The 23,248-nt window shown below is 35.8% G+C and overlaps 1 long non-coding RNA gene across 1 annotated transcript; it reads right to left on the bottom strand.

Moving 5' to 3' along the window:
• Positions 1-7,442: 7,442 nt before the first annotated feature.
• On the bottom strand, positions 7,443-15,430 carry LOC138701165 (uncharacterized). Its single transcript, XR_011332470.1, has 3 exons — positions 15,276-15,430; positions 9,148-9,192; positions 7,443-7,609 (listed from the first exon to the last, which is right to left on the bottom strand). It is a non-coding gene; the product is annotated as an uncharacterized lncRNA (long non-coding RNA).
• Between the last annotated feature and the right edge of the window lie 7,818 nt (positions 15,431-23,248).

Genomic DNA, 23,248 nt, shown 5'->3' with positions numbered 1-23,248 from the left:
AAAACTGTAGGATAGCAGTCATAATTGTTTCAAACACGTTGTTCCGTACGTTTTATTGGTAAAATGTAGTATGACGTAGTAATAGTGTAATAGTAATTATAATCATATACTTATACCGTATACAGGGTGTAACAAAAAAAGGAGGCAAAAGTTCAGGTATGGATTCCTCATATGTATAGAAGAAAAAATTTATTGTTTATATCAACAATGGTCCGAAAATGCTTGGTTTCTGAGCAAGGCTTGCAAGTATGAGCATAGTTAACTTCAGCATGTTTGTTTGCAGGAATTATTACGATGCATTCTGTTTACATTTTCTTACATGAACTGTTTAAAAAGTTCACATTCTGCCTGAATACAGGCTGTAATTCGTCGTCTCCCAAATTTCTAGTAGAGATCTTGTTGTTTGACAGCCTTGCAGAATGCGTTGGCGAAGACTTCCTTTATTATCCACAGAAATCGAATACAGTAACGACTTTACGTGTCCCAACAGAAAAGTGCACTGGGTTTAAGTCTGGTGAGCTTGGAGGCCAAGCATATTCGGATCTCAATGAGACGACGAGCTGCGGTCTGTATTCAGGCAGTAGGTGGACATATTGAACAATTCATCTAAGGAAATGTAAACAGAATGCAGCATAATAAGTTCAGCAAATGAACTTAATTAGTGCACTATATCAAAAAATTTACGGACCCATGTAGATATAACCATTTTCTTCTTCTATAGATTCATAAGAGGAATACATATCTGAAGTTTTCCACACTTTTTTTAGTTACGCCCTGTATTTTAACTTTAATGACCGAAGAGTTTCAATGGATGGCCAGTACAGGGTCCTTCAAATAATATATGAATAGACGTCGGATTTATATGTACTAAAAATATCTAATTTATGCATACATTTATGCTGTCAAAATCTTTAAAATATGTTGTATCATTTCGAAAATATGCACTAATCATGCACTAAACATTTTAATTTTTTGGGCTAATGCATTTTGGTACAGGGATCTTCTCCCCCTCGCTGGAGAATCTACTTCACCCTCTGAAAATATACTAATTTGTCTCTGACAGAGACAACATTTATCCCCTTCAGTTGAGTCGTTAAATAAATAATAATAATAATAATAATAATAATAATAATAATAATAATATTATTATTATTATTATTCTATAGATTAATTATTATTATTATTATTATTATTATTATTATTATTATTCCGGTAATTTCAGTAGCGATGTGTGCAATTGTGCAGAAGTAAAAATGTGTTTTAAAAAATCTTCTGCCACAGACTCCTTTTAATATCGTCATACATATTGGCAGAATTTGCATACGATAAACATGTGCAACTGTGATAACATTGTATACAAAATGCAATAATATGCAACATTTGGTGATGATCGAATATTTACTATTTACGGTATCTGTATTGCACAATGTTGACACAAATGTTGTATAATTAGTCAGACACGTGTATTCATTTGAGTATACATTGATATTGCAACTTTATTACGTGTGGACGACTATAAAAGCAAACATGGAGGGTCTCGATGCTCACAGTTGCAGACCACAGCAAAATGCTGCGTTTTCTGCTTCTACTGTACTTGTAGCGGTTTATCTGTTATTCTTTTATTTTATTGGGTTATTTTACGACGCTGTATCAACATCTAGGTTATTTAGCGTCTGAATGATATGAAGGTGATAATGCCGGTGAAATGAGTCCGGGGTCCAGCACCGAAAGTTACCCAGCATTTGCTCGTATTGGGTTGAGGGATAACCCCGGAAAAAACCTCAACCAGGTAACTTGCCCCGACCGGAATTCGAACCCGGGCCTGGTATTCTTGGGCTCGGCATTACCGGTAAGTATATATATATAGGGTAAGGAAAGGTATATTCGTGACAGAGGTATATACGTGGTAATTTTTGCAAAAGCTTTCAAGAATATGCCTCTTGTAGAAAATAGTTCTAGTATCTGCTAGTACTGCTTTGTGTCACGGATGGCGAAACATGATTGATTCCATCTTAGTTTGCTCGTGCTGGCCATAACAGAAAGTTGTATCGTGCGCTGCGTATTTTCTTAAGAATTTCGATAGTTTTTGTACTGTTTCTAGTGTTGCAGTGATTACTGAGCACATATTTAAAGTAAGAAGTCCATACTTGTACTATACTGTAGTACTTGAGTTCCTCTAACTGTACATATATTTAGATTATATTACTTATGTTAATGGTGTCAATTAAAGCTTAGAAAATGGATGCGATTTCTTTGCTTTCTTCTCATGAAAGTGATGGCGGCCGAACAAGCCTAATTATTTCGATCCATAGCAAGGTTTCTGTACCTTTGCCACAAAAACTTTTTTGAAGAAAATTATTGCCCGTAAAACGTACTTCAATTCTATTTATTTTTTTTCTTAATTTAGTGTCTATCACGAAATTACCTACCCTATTTTGAATTTAGATGTAATATGGGAAAAGAGAGAAATAAATACAGGAAATACGGTGCAATCAACTTATTTCCAGCCGCCAAAATGGTGAGGGAGCAGAAAGTAACTAGCTATAAAGCTACAAAAGAAATGGATGTGTCATGGAGTTCAAAGATTTCATGAACAGAAATGGTGGTAATAGAAATCAGACTCCTAAATTAGGAAGAGTTTTTGCTCTTACGTCTGATCTGGAAGTATGGCTATATTTAATTATACGAGGGTGGATAGGTAAGTAACATACAATAATTAAAAAAAACCGTTTAATAGGTAAATAAAAATATAAAAAGTACCCAAATGAACTCACATTTTCAGCTACTTTTCTACATAGGCGCCAATTTTCTCAACACATTTCTCCCATCGTGGTATTAATTTCAGTATACCCTGTTCATAGAAGTCCGTTCGGTTGGAGAACAGCCATCTGCGGGCAGTTGATTGCACTTCTGCATCGGTCGAAAATCGATGGTCGGCCAGGAATTTCTTCATGGGACCAAACAGATGAAAGTCCGACGGTGCAAGGTTTGGACTGTATGGTGGATGCTGGAGCACCTGCCAACCAAATGTGTTGATTTCCTCACGAGCAGAAGCAGCAACATGGGGGCGATCATTATCATGAAAAAGTTTGACACCGTCAGCATTAATATTACGGCGTTTGTCACGAAGGGCACGACTCAACTTTACCAACGTTTGAATGTAGGCTGCAGCATTCACAGTGGTCTCGTGTTTAGCAAAGTCCACCAAAAAAACACCATGCATGTCCCAGAACACTGTCACAAACACTTTCTTTGCAGTTTGCGTCAATTTGAATTTGTTCATTACTGTGGAAGCAACATCTTTATACTCCATAGAGGCCTGCTTTGTTTCGGGCGTGTAGTGGTAAGCCCAGGACTCATCACCAGTGACAATTGCTTCCAGAATGTCATGCCCTTCTGCAGCGTAACGCCTTAAGTGGTCCACGTCATCATTCGCTGGCTCTTGTGGTCGTCTGTCAGGTTCTTAGGCACCCAGCGGACACTAACTTTATTAAATTTCAATGTGTCATGCACGATATCGTACACCACAACGTATGAAATGTTGAACTGCTGAGATAAGGTTCGCAATTAGATCCGCCGCTTGTTCAAAATTGCAGCCTCAATGCCTGTGACATTCCGCTGGGTTGCAGCTGTTACCGGCCGCCCCGGAACGTGGCGAATCAGGTTTTACGCCGTCTGAGAAGAATGCGCACCACCTGGAAATATTGCTATAGTCCATAGTCTTCCCCGTATAGCCACACATGTCCCTGTGAATTTCACTCGGGTTATGTCCTTTAGCCCATAAAAATCGCACAATACTTCGCTGCATTTCACAAGTTGACGACAGTAGCATGTGCGCCATATTTGTTGCGTAGTTCACGCGCACGCTTCTCTCGCTAGTGCTACACATGCAAAACAAATTGTGTCTGTAATGAAAACTTCAATATATATATCGGAGAAATGTCAACATCCCAGCATCAATAACAACGCAGAAAAGAATTATTGTGCGTTACTTTTCGATCCACCCTCGTATTATACATATGCAAGAGTTGAGATTTGGTTTGACGATGGCATTTAAGTGTGCTTAAATGCGACAGGCTCATGTCACTAGATTTAGTGGCATGTAAAAGAACTCCTGCGGGACAAAATTCCGGCACACCGGCGACACTGATATAACCTCGGCAGTTGCGAGCGTCGTTAAATAAACCATAATTTATAATTTATATAAACATTATGGTTCACGTCTATATAATTCGATAATAAAATTTCATCCACAATTGGCTACTTTAAGCAATGAAATATTCAAATCCAGAATTAAACAACTCGTATAATAGACTTCCCTAGTTTATATGTACCTTGTATTGTAAAGCAAGTTTATTTCTAGCCTAAGTATAATATTTCTCTCAATCTTATCTTTGTTATTATTTCAAGATGATATGCTACTAATTACAATAATAATAATAATAATAATAATAATAATAATAATAATAATAATAATAATAATAATCCATCAGCAATATCATCAACTCTTTTTTCACTGTGAATTTCTGATATAGATTATCTCTGTTATTATTACTATTATTAACAACTTTATTATTATCGTATTTATACAGGCTACTTCGTAATATCATATGGTGTTTAAGTGTTAGTCTACAAAGTACGCAAACTGTATTTGTCATTTTTGTATTATTGTCTATCTACTCATTTTAAGAATGTGATATAATATAAGAATTTTAAATTTTATTTTAGAAACAACAGAGACTTTTTTTTTGTGAATTATAAGTGAAAGTCTATGTATAATCTGTGCAGTACTCTGGTATCAGAATCTTAAATTTTAATTGAGAAAAAAACGAATATGTTTATGAATCATGTTATGTTATTTCCAAGTCTTTTTATCAAAACGCAACTATCTCCGTACACGAGGTTTGCGTATTTTTCTGTAGTGTTTTTATGAATAATATACTATTATTAAATAAATAAATAAAAATAAAAAATAATTAAATAAATTAATAAATAAATTAATTAAATCATTGAGGGAGACAGGAGGAAGTGTAACCTAACTGGTACACCGGTGCGGTCCTTGCACGGGATCTTGCAACTCATCTCAATACTTTTGTGGGCTCCTAGCCTGAAGACCACTTATATTACTTCGTTCACACTGCCCCGCTTATGGAATTTAAATCAATTTAGCACGCGAAAAGCTCAAAAACTGTAACGTTAAATGACTGGGCAATGAAGTCAGTCGACCGTATGGAAAATCTCTATGTACGAAGTTTATCATTCGTTTCTCTTTTCATGGTATCACGAGTGACGTCAGATTAAATGTTATAATCTTAAAAGTTACAATAAATTGTTCTTTGTTATCTCCCCGTAGGTCGAATATGCACAATGAACAGTAAGTAGTGCCATTAATTTCAGGGGGTTATTCTTTGAGATATTTCAAACAAAAAAGTACAATATTATTTTGCTCGTTTTTGCTTCCTTTTTTAGGTAAAAATTGCTACATATGGAAAATTTCATAGCGTGTTTTGGGAAAGCCATTGATTTAATTCCCAATATGCTCAGTCAATTTAAGAGAGCAGTGTATTATGATAATAAATGATTGAAATAAGTTTTTTCTGTCCTTCAAATGTGCATAAAATGTTTCGAACAAGGTTAACTTTTCGTACCGAAAAGGAATTTTTAAGTGTTATATTTGTTGAATAAAATTTCTGCACATTTAAAGGACAAACTAAAATTTTTCAATAATACAGGGACATCATTCTAATTTCACTAACATTTATAATATCAATATGGTTATACCTTTGAATTAACGGTTCAGAACCGGAAACACTGTTTGCTATCCTCTTCCACAATGGAGTTTGATGATACTGGCGTAATATACAAACAAATCACTTTACTAGGTATAGGAGGGAAGAAAAGTAGTTCATCCATTTACGTAAACTAGGAAATATCACGATTTTGAGTTTTATAATTAGGTTTTCTTTATCAAAATACAGTACTGTATTAACAATGAGTGTTTTTACTCACGAACTGAGCTATCCATTCGGACGTATTCATTGTGCAGTGTATATTATACTGTCTAAAGCACATTAGCGTACAATCCTAGACAGTGAATTTAAATTGAAAAATTATCATAATATGGATATTTAAACACATTTTTAAAAATGGTGACCTTTCATTTCGATAGAAGCTTCAGTTCTTTTGTGCATATTATCTCACTTTAGACTAATATACCTAATTCCAATTACCAGTTTCGTCCTTCGCACCAGTAACTCATGTTGAAATAATTCTGTACCTACTCTATAAAGAGTACCTTACGTACTGTAAATTCAATCTTCACTTAGTAAGGAGGAAATCACGTGACAGTTAATTGCTTAACGATACCTTTTTAAGTTATTTAAACAGTTGTACAATATTACGTAGAAGTTCAATTCCTAACAGAAATTAATGTTTTCAGAAAAGCGCTAAGACAGCCCAGCCACTAGTCTTTACAGTGGGGCGAGCAGAAGCAAATGGGGGAAACCAGGATGTATCGTAAGCAAACGAACGTACAGTAACTGTGTGAATATAGTATTCAATATTGAAAGCTCTTTCTTCACTGGAAAACGCGACCATATTTCTGGAACGTACTATACTCACTAACTGAATACTGTTGACTATCACCGTAAGGCGACTTTGACTGCATACCTATGCTGTCTTGATTCTGTGTGGAAGGCGATTGAACTTCATTAGCAGAAGGGGTGGGAGTGAAGTATATTAAAAATCTCAGGTACAATAAAAATTGAAGTAAAAATAACGTGATGTCCCTGTATATTATCATAATACACTGTTCCCTTAAATTGACTGAATATATTGGGATTTCACTCAATGGATTTTCCAAAACATACTACAGAATATTTCACATAAAACAATTTTTATCTCTGATAGGAAGCGAAAGCGAGCAAACATGTACTCATATGTAACAGTGTTTTTCCATCACACATGAATAGGATCCTCAGCTCTAATACCGAAGACTTTTCAATAAACATTTAATTATTCAACATAATTGTTTCGTCTACAGCTTTTCATGTATCTAGGTAACTCTTTTCTTCTCGTTTTATTGAAGTCAGGCAAACCTTAAGAACAGCCATGGTGAAACGATTCAATACTATACACTGGCGAAAGATGATGAGACTCTCATTTCGGTACCAGGTCATACAATGAATACAAAAGAAGAAGAAAAAGATTAAGCCTTCGATCTGAGAAGGCTGCGTACAAAAGAGGGACTCCTTCAGACTTGGATGCCGTAACTGAATCGATAAAATAGCACCAAGCAGTGAATCACGTACTTATAGGAATAAGGCCCTAGGGACTTCAACAATCATCATCCCACAATGAGATGGGCGCAATAAGGGTCAGGTTGCAGTGCAAGCCTTTGGGCCTTCCTCAAAAAAAGGAGGTAAAAAATAACACTCCACAAACATATTTTAAAATTTATTTGTACATTATTGATAACATTGTTACAAAACTTTCTATTCTGCTATTTACTGTTGTCATGATTCAGCGACATTTTTCGTTTTCATCCACCCAAGACGTAAGGCGTAGGACTAAGCAAAACATATATGAGAGGTACAGTAGTTTGTCGCCACTAAAAAAGAAAAAGAAAGTTGCATATGTAATTAATATAACAGAACTATAATAGGCTACAGTGTGATTAAAAATTGTGTGCACAAATTTATTTTGGTGATAAGGCAGGTGTCGGTACAATGCTCCGCCTATTTAGTAGAATGCGTTTGAGTCTAAACAAAGCAGAAAACGTGGTATGTTGTGACGAGAATCCAAGGCTCCGTATACCGGTAAGGCATCATGTCACAAACACGTTCACGTCTGAGTATTTCTAACAAAGTAAATATTATTCAAAGCCTTGAAAACGGCACAAATGTTAAGGATATTGCAGGAGAGAATAAGGTAATATTTATTTATTTTTATTTCTTCTTTCTTTATTTAATTCTTTTTTTATTGATTTATTTCTTTATTTATTTCTTAATTATTTAATTCGTTCATTAATTCATCCGTTTATTCATTCATTCATTCCTTCTAGTTTTCCTTCATAACTTCACTCACTTATTTCTTTCTTTCTTTCTTTCTTTCTTTCTTTCTTTCTTTCTTTCTTTCTTTCTTTCTTTCTTTCTTCCTTTCTTTCTTTCTTCACTTATTTACTTATTTGTTTATATATTTTTATTTATTCATATATTTATTTATTATCATCATATTTTCTTGAGATATATACATAATCTGGGGCAGGAACATGGATATTATGATGAAGCGAATACAAGCATTTAAAATATGGATATGGAAAAGAATTGAACGTGTGGAGTGGACAGAGAGAATAAGAAATGAACTCTGCTAGAGACAGTGGGCAAAGAAAGAATAGTGCTGAAACTGATCAGGAAGAAAAAACGAAATTTGATGAGTCACTGGCTAAGAAGGAACTGTCTACTAAAGGAAGGAATGGTGAAAGGAAGAAAAGTTGTGGACAGAAGAAAATAACAGACGACATTCAACATTAAAATATATAGATCCTATGCCAAGAGATAAACAGAAAAGAGGGGAAGACTGGAGAATGTTGGGTTTGCAGTGGAAGACCTGCCCTTGGGTAGAAAGCTATGAATGAAATGAATATTTCCCGCGGCATGTGATATTCAGAAGGTAACTTTTGGTCGTCGTTGGATTGGTAGGGGAGGATGTATCATCTGTCCCCCATGGTCGCCGGATTACAGCTTAATTTTTTTTTCTGTGAAGATGAATGAAGGATATCGATGTAACGTCCTCATACTAACAGAAGAATATTTTGCATCGAGCATCCACATTCTAGTTTAAACATTAATAAGCAGGCTATTTTCGTTTAGAGAATAGGGGAGTCATTCGGTCATAGGTGCAAGGCGTGCGTTCAGAGCAGAACAAACTATTTGTGTACTTTATATTACAATTGAAACAGCCTGATGAAGTTTATTTTTGATGGTTGTTTTGTTCACATGGTTTTTTTTTTTCTTTTCCCTTCCTACAACTTGTATGCGCATCAGTATGATATGAGTTGCATTAATCTCGTCCACCGACATTTAAAACTTTGTGCACATAAGTTTTAATAAACTAGATATTATAAAATAAATTTATCCTTGCACTTACGCCAGTCGTATTTGTGAAAGGTCCATAAACTAAACGTTTCTGTATCTGTAATTAAAGAAAACATACAATTTAAATGGTTAGTTTCGTGCATTCCTGTAAAAAAATATCATATTGGGTTGTTGCAAAACTTCGAAGTGACTTTTTCGCTGTGATGTGATGGAAACTTTTGTTTGAGACGAAAAAAAAGACATAAATTAATCATTAATACATTATCCTACATCATCTATAACTCTCTGCTAACGCTGAAAAGCTTTTCGATTACGCGTCTGAAGAAATCTCCTGGTCCAGACAAGTATGTGAAGCATATTCGTTATCAATGGAGTTCTCTTGAAGAATGTTGGGTAGAGAACTGAAAATTTCGAAATCTGTGGGGTGCGAGATCGTGAGAATATGGATAGCATGTTAGCGGAGTGCGGGCGTGCATTATCGTGTTCCAGCAGCATTTGATGCAGTCTTCCCGGTTGTTTTTCTTCAATTGCGGCCGAAAAATGTATTCGCGTATTTCTTTGAGGAAGACAACAATGGAATAACAGAGAATGTCGCAGTAAACGGGGAGTGCTGCTACATTAATACTGAACTTGCTCACCCCATGACTCAAGAATCACTACCTGGAAAACATAATCTTCTTGTAAGATAGCGTAATGCCATACATCTACACCCCTGCAAAACAATTAGTTAGATCTTTGGCGACCTTGTCACCAGTAAGCACTTTCCAACAATATGGCCTTCTCGATCTCCAGATCTTATTCCGGCCGACTTCTGGTTGTAAGGTATCTTGAAGAACGAGTTTTCGTGACACGGACAGGAGCCCACTATAACTGAAAGATGCAATCTTGCAAAAAAGTGGGAATATTTGAAGAATTTTCTGCAAAATGCTGTCCATGGTGTCGCGGAAAGAACGGCGTTTTGTTGAAGAAGACAACGGTGAACATATTCCCAATATTTTGTAATACTAGAGTCCTGCGTTTGGTTCCTTAGACTACAAGTTAGGTGTACAGCGATCACACTAGATTTGCTTGGTACGAAGAGCAATTTGCGAGTCAACAGTTCACGCTGCAATTCTGGAGTCTTCCAGCAGTCTTCGGTACTGTGTGTTTGCATCTGTTTATTCGTGTACTCGTGTGTATAAGGCGGTGAAGTACAACAATACCACTAGGCTTTAATAACGACATTGACAAAGTATTTATTTAAAGGCAGATTATAGGCCTAGGCAATAAAAAAACAATTTTTAATATGGACAGAGAAAACTAAAAAAAGGTCAGTAGTCAGCCTCTGTATTTTCGAGGCTACCATATTTCGTCCACACATGCAATAAGAAAACAACGAGCTAAGATGAAAATACATAAACTGAAATACATTATAACTAGTGGCTTGTGCAGCAAATGCTGCAAACTAAGTTCATTAGACGTTCAAATAAACATTTTTCAGATTTATTTTCAATGAAGAACACCAGACATTCTGAAAGTTATTTGCTTCCATAATAATGAAAGATACTACCTCTCGAGCCAATACTGAAGAGAACCACGCATATAAATATCTACACCACACCGCCATTAAATATATTAAAAAGACCCAACCCCACTTGATTAATAACTATAAAAATATTTGATTTTAATAATATTATTATCTTACGTAAGTTTTATAGCTTTCAGTAACATATATTATAAATACTATATAGCGGCCACTCAGTAAAATATAGAAATCAAAATCTAATTATGTTATTCTCTACATCAACTTATATAACCCCAAAACGTTTCACTTTCATATCATCAATATAGCATTAATATGTATAATTAATGAGAAATAGTCACATCATGGCATTAACTACAATAATATTTCATTTCTAATGGTAATAACGTCATCAAACCACCTCAAGTTTTGTAGTTTTTAATATCCAATACACAGCTGTACCCAGAAAATTACACACCACAGAATCGAACCTGTAAATTATTTTTAGTAAGTTGAGTTTGTAATAAGCAATTTAATTTGAGCTCTAAATATGTCAGCATTCTTGCAGATCATGGCCTTCGTGTAATATTGTTTACTGCAACGAGTTAGAAAGAGAAAGATATAGAGTGGTCATTGCGCCGCCATGTTTGAAGAAAATTGAACGACCGTCGGTAATGAACTTATGCGCCCAAAACAAAGTGGGCGTGGTGATAACTGACATTAGAATCGTCAACTGTCTTAATTTCGTTTGCATAAAACAGTTAAACTGAAGTGGAAAAACCTAGTATTTCGTCAAATACGTGCTAGGAACTTAATCTAAACTTATGTACGCTAAATTTAAAACACTTGATCTATTCCTAGAAGGAATGCTTAAAAGAATAACCTAAGCAAAAATGTCATGTAGTATGACAAGAAGTCCTAGCAAATATACTGAAGAAAATATTAATATTCCTAGGTTCTTTTAAATGCAACCTGCAAGATTGCCTATAAAATGAACGAGTATGATTCGGATGATTTTATTAAATTGTTTTCCCAGTCTCTACACGTTGCAAAACTATTTACTATACCATAAGATATAGAATGAAAGTAGGCCCTATCTGTAGTAAACAACCTTTACTCCAAGCTTGTAACGTGGGTGAAACATGACAAAACACGCTTTCAGTTTTTTTGTTACAGTAAAGTATAATTATTATCGAAATGTGAACGTGAGGCCAACAGCCGGCTGGTCTGTCTGAGCCTTTCAAGGGCTGTGGCACCACAGATAATTATTAGTGTATAATTGAGCACCCACGTACAATAATGGGGTAAGTAGTTAAGAATTATATTCATACGTACCCCATTATTGCACGTGGGTGCTCAATTATGTTCCTTCATGTCCTTCCAGTCAAAATACTAACAACAATACGACCTACCCCAGAGTTTTGCGTTATTTTGGGTGCGAGTGTAGAAATACAATTTTAATATTTCATTGCTATTACTAGGTTTGAAACGGAATTGTAGCGGTTTTATCCGTATTTAGTTTAACTTTATTACTAGTGAACCATTTATTTGATTAATCGTTTGTCTTCGAAATAGGCCTACTTCTTATAAGCTACAGCTCATCGTCTTTTTGTATAAGCAGTAAGGACAGAAGGAGCAGAAATAAAGGATGCCGGTGTCGAAATACAGTTTTAATATTGTATTGCTATTTGCTTTTCACTGGATCTGAAACGGAATTGTATTGGTTTTATCCGTATTTAGTTTAAGTACATTACCAGTGAACCATTTATTTTGTTTATGCCGGGCGTTGTTACACATTTATGCATGAAAAAAAATGCTGCTAATTAACAAAACTATGGACTTAACTTCATAAAATTTACATGAAATATGATATATCAGTTGTCTTTTTCCTTTTGACATTGCAGTTATATGCAGCACACACAACAGGCATGTTTTTTCTTCGTTTTTTTGTGCTTCTTATCTCCGTTATACAACATTGTAAGCAGACGAATTTTTACAAAGGTGGGCGCTTAGCTCAGATCTGCCGTGTTTCGCGGTGGCACCGCAAAGAGCGCTGTACAGGACAACATGGCCACTCTATAGTCCTCTCTTTCTAACTCGTTGGTTTACTGTAATGTGTGTTTTGTTTTATTCTGAAATGCAATTAGCTAGTTTTCAAAACTGACGATAGATGGATTTTGGAAAATAGGAAAATTATGTAGGAAAATTGACATTTCACTGAAAACTACTATTTTTCTGAAAAACTTTGAGTTCCAAGGTTCAAAATGAGGGGTCATTTATTAAAATCCGTTCAGCCGTTTTCCCGTAATTTCCATTACCAGTTCAAATTATATATATATATATAGATATATTGCGATATGAGCATGGTAAGTGTATAACAGAATGGAGGAATAGTAAGAAAAGACGAAAGTCGAGTCTCCTCTATTTCCGGGATTCTGTTATGCACTTAACACATGTACTGGATACTAGTTTTGGTCGATGTTAATAAAAAAATAAATTATTGTTAATAATTTTTAATTTAAATAATAGTTTGTTTTGGACGCTAATATTTCATGTGTGATCGCCGTTTGGTATTTGTCGATATGTGTCATTCATTTGTTATTATGCTGTTGTGAAAATGTTGTAATAAAATAAATTATACAAAGTTTAGTTTTGTCTTCAAAGAAGTAGGTAGGTGACACATTAATTTATTATACATCAATATAAATAAATAGCATATAGAAAATGTTTGTAGGTGACACATTAATTATACATCAGCATAAATAAATTGCATACCAATACAGGTTAATGCTTGAATACATATTTTACTCCATGGATGTTTCCACGTTCAGCCACGACCCCATGAGTGGCGCTCAGAGCGACAACCGGAAATCGTCAGGAATGGTTTTCACGCTTACGTCTTATCTATATTAATTCCTGTTTTTCTTAAAAATCTTCACTCCGATAAATCAATTTAGAAAGAGTGCAGGTATAATGAGACATTTAGTTATTTCCTCATAGCACATAGTGGGGCACGACCTGATAGTTCGTTACTTTTAAGTAAATAAATAGAAGTTGATTTATATACTTACTGCATGTGTGTTCTAAGTTAAACTTACAAGGCCAACCAAAGACGTAGGTAATGTTGTTAAAAAACACGATCGGCCAAAATACAATATTAAATATTTATGCAATGCAAACACACGCTCTCAGGGACGCTCTGAAGCTACGTAGGACAATATATTTAGATGGGAGCAAATGTAACGATTTTAATTAAAAAACCACATTAGAATTTCTTCCCACAACCGCTTTTGTCAACATTATTAGCAGTAGTGACATAACAGTACATTATGCAACGAGCCTATAACGGTAGTAATTAAGACACGAGTATGTTTATGAAACGAGCGCAAGCGAATTTCATAATTTTCATACGAGCGTCTTAATTACCATTATAGTCAAGTTTTATACGACTTTTTATGCTCGACCATATTTCTAACTTGAAATTATTCATAAGTATTCATGTTATTATTATCTGACTGGGGAGCGGAACTGACCTTGTGCAATATCTCGTAAATTGTGAGATGTGCACAGACGCGAAAGTATTGATTTTTTCCGAGAAACAAATGTCGACATTGACCTTGATATAATCTAGAGAGTAAAATAAACATTAATCTTGATATAACCTTGAAATTGAATTATACATTGAAAAACGAGATGATAAATTGAATTTATTTGAATATTATTTACAATTAACGCTAATTATTATAGTAACAGAACTGACTTTATTTCAAATATAGGTTATCTATTGTGCAATTGATGAAATGAATTTGCGGGAATGTGCTTTGTGAAAGGCTGGAAGATGACGGTGAATTGGTGTTAATTTGTGTGTTTTTTTTTCGACTGAGTTTAATATTGTATTTGAGATTTCAATTTTATTTTGGATCGATTCTTGAACATAACCTTCTGCGACAGTATTGGATTTCCAGCCTTCGCGACGTTTCAATGTTGTGGTGTCGCCGCCAGCGTCTACTGAAATTGTCGCAGAACTCCTGCGAAAACAGTTATCTTTCGATTGGATAACCGAGAATAATCGATACCTGCGCTTTCATATTGCTGCAATGGTATTTTCTGATTGGTGGAACACCTGAACTTTAATGAATAGGTGTACTTTAATGAGGTCCATTAAAGGGCTGCTACCAGGTGTATAATTACTACATTTCGGCATGGTCGAGCATAAAATAATTTATGAGTTTATACAAATTACTATGAATGAATGAATATAAACATTTTAAGATTTTTAAATGAAAAATGTTTCCTTCTTTCTGATAAAAATATATTTTCTCTTTTTTAATGACGTGATCGCTACCAAATTATTCTATTGTAGCATTCAATTTCAACCGCCTAGCTTTGTTTTGTTTTTGTACGTTCACTGTACAGCATATCTGAACGAAGTACATTGAATGTCGTGAAGCTATACTCCATACATGCATACAATGTTGCGGGTTGCTTGGACGTTTTAAGTAAACACACACAGGACTCTAGTAATAATGAAACCACTTTGACGAACACAGTGATGTTTTGTTTCTATACCACAAAATTAAAATTCTGAAACACTTTGAAGTGTTAAGTGACTTTTGAATGTCCTCTTACAATTGATTCTCACTATAATTGAAAATTAGTTTCTATGCTAATATTCTTACCGGAGATGCAAAGACCATGTACACTACGTATGCTGACAAGAGTAGGAACAGAAGACGCGACATCGTGCTGGTTCCGAATTTCTTCCTGGTTCATTCCCGCCTCGGTGTTGGCGCTTTTATAACTTGAATGTTCCCCCATTCATGGTGTGTTACGCAACATACAGGTAAATGTTTTGTACGAATTAGTGAGGCGCCACCTTCCACAAATACGATGTTCATATAAACATTCGGTAGCTCCAGGTTTCCCTCACGGTTAATTTACCTCCAGACTTCTGCTGCATGTTTACTGACGAAATACATGAACCTACATTTCGCTCAGGCAAATCATCACTTTTGTTTATCTTGCCGAATTTTCTAAGTTTCATAACTGTACTGATAGATCTATAATTATCAATTTTCCTTTCAATTTTTCATTAAGAAACAAATATTTTAGCTCATTGATTTTGCTTAGATTTAGGTACAGTAATATCACTACAGGTTTTCATTTAAAAGTGATTTATCTAGAGAAAACCAAACCTCGAGTGGGATTTAATTGATTATTACACGATTAGAAGAAAGTAAAAAATAAAAAATCGGCCCTAAATAAGGGTTCGAATAGATCGGCCTACTAATCAATTCATAAAGAATAATCATTAAAACCAATTGCGTGACAATTTGAAAGGAAAAAGAAAACATTAAGATAAATGATATGAAAACATGGGAAATCATTTAGTACAATAAAAGTTTGTTGGGTACAAAAAAAATACTAATTATAGCTAAGGATGATTTTAACATATGAGATCCTATGGCATCAATCGTTGCATCAGAAATTTTAAACTGTTTAAGTTGATTTAAAGTTTCTCGTGGGATCGTGCCACGGGCATCGAACATGAGCCCAAAAACTGTCCAATGTGTGATGTGGTATTGTGCTCCGACATGCTGACAACAAGGCTCATAGATGACTTGTTTTTCATGACGCACCTCTTGTGGCTGTTGCTCGTGCATCTCGAAATGGATTGTGGGATCAAGAATGACACCCTTATCCTTCTGCCGATCAATTTTGATGATATCAGCACGTCTAGTAGAGCCATCAGAAGAGACGCAACCAACCTCCTCATAAACTTCATAAGAAGCATTCTGACGGATTGAAGCTGCGATGAGAGAACGAACCGTATTATGTCTGTTGATTCGGAGCAATTCTCCATGATGGCAGAAACCCAAGACGTGAGGAAGCGTTTCCTGCTCGTCGCATCTTCTGCAACGGGTTGAGTCAAGAGTTCTACCAGGGAGAGTACGTACAGGTATTGTATTACAGTTCATCTTAATGGCTTGCGTCCACTGACTGCTCGAAAGTCCCTTTTTGGTTGAGATCCACGAATTACCTTTCTTCCAGTGAGAATAGAAAACAACTCCCAAACCTTTACTTTTCAATTTGTTCCATCGATGAAAAGAATCTTTACGCAATGCTTTTCATAGTTTTTGAGAAGAAATACGTTCAGAGCAATCCAAGGTAAGTGGTAAATGTTTGATGCAATGTTGATTAGAAGAAATAAAGTACTCTAATATAATGAAATATTAATTGACTTACTAAACTGTCTTGAAAATGTATTATTGTACCATCTCAACATTAAAAATATTCCGCTAGATGGCAGTAGTGTGTTTAATCAGTGTTCTCTTGTTACCAGTTGTGCCAACTATACAACCTTCATTGAACTCTATGGACGATTACTAGTCAAGAAGGCTTTGTTGATTCACTTTCATTTTTATTAGAAAGAGTTGCATTCCACTTGAATTATCAATATATACTAAACAATCTCTGATACGTGACTATCCACAATCTCATACAGCAGGAGCTATAACATAACCTAAATAATATAAACAAGGTAAATGACAGAAAAGTTTTAATGAAGGATAATGAAATAAACATTAATCATTTTAAACGGTACAATTATTGAAAGTACAATGTTGGCAAAGAAAGAAAAAATGTTAGGGAGGTGATAAAAAGAAATGCTAGAGAGGTAATAAAAACACATGTGAGGGAGGTGATACAAATTGTAGGATAATCAGCCATAATTGTTTGAAACACATTGTTCTGTAAGTTTTATTGATCAAAAGTAATATGATGTACTAAAAGTGTAATAATAATTATAATCATATACTTATACCATATACAGAGTGTATCAAAAAAGGGAGGCAAAAGTTCAGGTATGGATTCCTCATGTGTATAGAAGAAAAAATTGTTTATATCAATATTGGTCCGGAAATGCTTGGTTTCTGAGTAGGGCTTGCAAGTATGATCATAGTTTACTCCAGTTTGTTTGTTTGCAGGAATTATTACGATGCATTCTGTTTACATTTCCTTACATGAACTGTTGAAAATATTCACCTTCTGCCTGAATACAGGCCGTAATTCGTCGTCTCCCAAATTACTCGCACAGATCTTGTTGTTTGACAGCCTTGCAGAATCCGCTGGCGAAAACTTTCTTTATTATCCACAGAAATCGAATACGGTAACGACTAAGTGGCTCCACAGAAAAGTACAATCGGTTTAAGTCTGGTGAGCGTGGAGGCCAAGCATGTTCGGATCTCAATGAGATGATGAGCTGCGGCCTGTATTCAGGCAGTAGGTGGACATATTGAACAATTCCTCTAAGGAAATGTAAACAGAATGCAGCATAATAAGTTCATCAAACGAACTTACTTAGTGCACTATGGTCATAGCTCTGTTTGAAAGCCGTATTCAGAAACAAACAATTTCCGGACCCATGTTGATATAACCATTTTCTTCTTCTATAGATACATAAGACGAATACATATCTGAGGTTTTACCTACTTTTTTTAGGTACACCCTGTATTTTAACTTTAATGACCGAAGATTTTCAATGTATGTCTATGTGCAGGGTCCTTCATGTAATATACGAGAGGGATCCAGGAAATAACGACCGTTCGCGCATACCCGCCGCGCAGCTGACTTCCCTTCCTTGTTTGAAGGTCAACTGGCTTCCTTAACATGTGTTCTCATAATGTTGTGAGTACTGGTTGCAACAAGTCGCCATTGTGCATTTTGTGTTACTTCAAAATGAACGACGTGATTGATAATCCCGCCGACTGTGAGGTGAGGAGTGTGATTCGATTTTTGAATGCCCAACATTTGAAACTTGCATAAATTTACCGGCAATTGAAAGAAGTGTATGGTGATACTGTAATGAATGAAAGAAATCTGAGAAAATGGTGCGAAATTTTCAACAATGGACGAACAAATGTCCACGATGAAACTCGACCCTGACGCCCATCACTCATCACAGAAGGCCTGAAGACTAAAGTGAACGACAGAATCTTGCAAGACAGGCGCACATCATTCGACGAATTGCATATTGCCTTTCCTGACATTTCTCGTTCTTTGCTTGGTGAAATTGTGTCGCAACATCTTGGCTACCACAAAATCTGTGCCCGCCCGCACACTGCTGCTTCAACTCAAGAATTGCTGGATCAATTCGGTTGGGAAATCTTTGATCATCCGCCCTATAGTCCAGACCTTGCTCCTAGCGATTTTCACCTTTTCACTAAGCTGAAAGACTTTCTGGGTGGTACGCGTTTTGGAAGTGATGAAGAGTTGAAGAAGACAGTGAACACCTGGCTTAATGAACTGGCGGCAGAGGAGTATAACACGGGAATTCTAAAGCTAGTGAACAGATACGACAAATGTTTAAATGAAGGTGGTAATTATGTAGAGACCCTTGTATTTCCCTATTTTGACTATGCTGACATTTTACTGACTGACCTTTCCAGCGACAACAAAATGAAACTTCAACGTGCTCATAATTTGTGTGTACGTTTTGTAAGCAATGTTCGTAAATATGATCATATTACCCCATCCCTGGAAGCAATAGGTTGGCTTAAACTAGATAAGAAAAGAAATTTACATTCACTTCTCTTTCTCTTCGAAATCTTGAACTCTTCTATTCCTTCGTACCTGTCGTCTCGCTTCACTTACCTTTCTTCCCACCACAATCTGAACACACGCTCTCGCCATGAAACAATACTAACAATACCATCCCATCGCACCTCCTCATACTCATCCTCTTTCACAATAGCCCTGCCAAGACTCTGGAATTCGTTACCTGCTAGCATCAGGGACTGTCGAAATAAAATTCAATTCAAACGCAAACTTACTAGGCACTTGGTCAGTAATTGAGACTCGTTCAGACATGGTTTCTTGTAAATAGTTCTTTTAATCTACCACAAAATATCTCAATATCCGGTAATTTCATCACTATAGAATTTTGTTATTGTAGGTTTAATTTGTAATTTAGTAAATACAAAAATATTCTTTGTTCTTAACTTCTATGATAAAATGTCTAGCTTTCATTAATCAGGTATTCTTGTCGTACTTTAATTTTTATTGTAATTGTAATTGTAAATTTAATATTAATTGTAATCTTATTGTTCATGTTATAGTTGTAATCCCCTGGTAGAGGGGCAGAGAAGGCCTGACGGCCTTATCTCTACCAGGTTAAATAAATAAATCTAATCTAATCTAATCTAATCTAAAGGAAGCTTCAGTTATGTAACAGACTTTGTTTTTTCAAATAAATATGTTTTCTTTAATTATTACAACAAAACGGTCGTTATTTCCTGGATCCCCCTCGCATGAATATACATTGGATTTATATGTACTAAAAATATCTCAAATATGCATACATTTATGCTGTCAAAATCTTTAAAGGAGTACGTAACACAAAAATGAAGTCGCTTTGATATTGAGGCATTTCATGAAACATTTACAACGCTCGTTTATTTCTCTTCTACATCACTTCGTCTGGCAACAATGAATTGCGAAAGATTCATGCGTGACGTCAGGAAGCTCACAACGCCTAGCCGCGCATAGCAAACGGTTTCATTAATCTCTTTAAAAGCGGTTAACTTGCATAGGAATGTGTTATGGTGTGTGCATATCTTTCCATAAATAGTAATTCATTAGTTACATAAAAATGCCCTCTTGTAGTGCGTACAGGTGCAGTAATTCAACATGGAAAAAGGGCAATCGGGAGAAAGGTATATCTTTTCATAAATTCCCTCATCGATACGATCCGCTGTTCAAAGTGTGGTTAGAATACCGTACTGCAAAAGGAAAGAGTTTGTTCCTGGAGCAACACGTGCTCATTGCATTTCAATACTGAAGACTTTGACGAATCGCAGTGTTTAAAGATGAATTTAATGCCAAAAGAAAAGTTATGTGGGCTCAAACTAAAATCAAAAGCGGTTTCCTCCGTAAAAGTGACTAGTACCAGCAGTCGTGTTTCCGATCAACATTGCAAACCGACAACCTCAAAAAGTCGGCAGTCAAGATCAAGATCGGTAAGGTATGAAATGAAGAAACGCAAGAAATTAGTACGTGAAACTTTGGAAACTAATAGGCCTAGTAATAACGATGATGGCCAAGTTTACGAAGAACCCCCTGCTTGAATGGATTTCAATTTATCACTACCCAGCATAGCAGTTCTGTGTGAACTTCTCAGAAACTGCTCCGACCTTCCATCAATAGAAATGGATGACAATACGACTGAAGAAGTAAGTTGATCTAAATGAGGGGTTGGAAAGCAATGGTGGATTGCTAATGTTTAGGTGAGGTGTTTGGACTTTTTCCATTGCTGGTTGTCACAATCAAAAAATTAAGACACAACGTTTCGAAGGAAGGAAGGAAGGAAGGAAGGAGAGAAGAGGTTTTTTTCTCTTCTCTCCTTCCTTCCACCTGAAGACGAAGGGAGAACCACCCTTCGAAACGTTATGTCTTAATTTTTTGATTGTGACAACCAGCAATGGAAAAAGTCCAAACCCCTCACCTAAACATTAAGAAGTAAGTTAATGAACGACACTCTATAGTTGTAGACATTTGCTCGCTCCAACCAGTCCTTGCTCGTAGGTACACACGTCGCTTCCCCTCCAGCGGCCGTAAGAGCAAAGCCATCTGCTTTACAAGGAAAAGAAATAAAATAGTCGCATCGTATATGTTAGGGGGTGAAACCATTCCGGAAGTTAACAAATGTAAATACCTCGGAATAACATTTAGCAGCGATCTCGGCTGGGGGGAACACGTTACAGACACAGCGGGAAAGGCATGGAGAGCGTTACACTTTGTGATGAGGATACTAAGAAAAGGTTCTGACAAATCCAAAGAGATTGCATATAAATCACTAGTACGTCCAGTAATGGAATATGGTGCTGCATGTTGGGATCCTTACAGATTAGAACATATTAAGACACTGGAAAAGATTAAAAAAACGGGCTCTTAAGTGTTGTCGGAAAAATTCACCATTAAAATGGGACACACTCACGGACAGGAGAACGCGAATTCGATTATGCGCAATGTTCAAAACATACAGAGGTGAGCCTGCCTGGAGAGAAATAAAAAATAGGTTGCAGCCGCCAAATTACTCTTCAAGGAACGACCACTCATGTAAATTGAGGGAAAGAAGACAGAGGCTGGACACTGGAAAGTTTTCTTTTCTCAATCGTACTATCAGGGACTGGAATGCTTTACCTGCAGACTTACTAAAGGCTTTACCAACAACCAAAAATGCATTTAAAAATAGGCTTAAGGACCTTACTAATAGACGGTAATTATACACAGTATACACAGTAGTAGTCCACATCTGTGGAGTAACGGTTAGCGCGTCTAGCCGCGAAACCAGGTGGCCCGGGTTTCTATTCCCGGTCGGGACAAGTTACCTGGTTGAGGTTTTTCCGGGGTTTTCCCTCAACCCAATATGAGCAAATGCTGGGTAACGTTCGGTGTTGGACCCCGGACTCATTTCACCGGCATTATCACCTTCATCTCATTCAGACGCTAAATAACCTAAGCTGTTGATAAAGCGTCGTAAAATAACCTACTAAAATAAAAATAATACACAGTAGTTAAAGGGTGTAAATGATATGTTGTTATTGAAGTGTTGTATCAGTGAAGAATTATGTTGTGTCAGTGAAGTGTGTTGTATCAGTGAAGAAGTATGTCGTGTCAGTGAAGTGTGCTGTGTAAGTGAAACGTGTTCCTGTCAGTGAAGCTTTATAGTTTATAGTGGCAGTGCAAAGAATTTGAACGGTGAAATGTTTTTGAAGTGTTAGTGAAATCAGGATAGAATCAGTGAAATGTGTCGTAGTTCCAGTTCAGTGAGTGAGTTGACAGCGAAATGAGTGTAATGTTGAAAGGTACTTGTGCAGATATGAACATATACTCGTGGGTTTTAGTTCCATCTTAGTTTTAAGATACAAATTAGAATATTTCAAATGTTATTTTAAGTGATCGTTTCATTTAATTTAGTATATTCCCTGTTGTTGTTGTTGTTGTTGTTGTTATTATTATTATTATTATTATTATTATTATTATTATTATTATTATTATTATTATTATTATTATTATTATTATTATTAGTATTATTATTATTAATTGTATTTTTAATTAATAAGTTTATTATTGTCATTATTGAATGTAATTAGTTACCACTGCCACCGGGTATATACCCATTGCAGTGTGAATAAATACATACAAGACGTGCAGCAAGGGTGTTATATAGTAGGAGTGAGTATATATGCCTTTCAATGTTTAAACCAACGTACTGCCATAAATGTAATTAGAACTCATTCTTCTCGTGTGTGACAGAAAACTGGAGCAACAATACAAAGAGAAGGATATTGTTACATTTTGCCAAACATTTAATCGTTTCCGCTTCCCTCACTTACGTAACTTTGCTGCAATATTTGGATATACAGGGACATCATTTTATTTTTGCTGACATTTCTATATTAACCTGGCTATATCCTTTTATCTAACGCCGCGCATATTGACGTACAGTCTCTGCCTACTTTTCAAATCCAACAATTACAACATTGTTGCAAAGAAACAGCATCCCACTGGAGCAACATCAACTTAATGTCCTTCATTTATAGCTAGGAACCATCTAAGGCAGCGGTCATCAGCACAGTGCACCCTCGGGCTA

The sequence above is a fragment of the Periplaneta americana genome, chromosome 6 (assembly GCF_040183065.1).
Source record: "Periplaneta americana isolate PAMFEO1 chromosome 6, P.americana_PAMFEO1_priV1, whole genome shotgun sequence".
Lineage (NCBI taxonomy): Eukaryota > Metazoa > Arthropoda > Insecta > Blattodea > Blattidae > Periplaneta > Periplaneta americana.
Note: the sequence above shows the minus strand (reverse complement) of the source record. Positions and strands in the feature narration are given on the sequence as shown.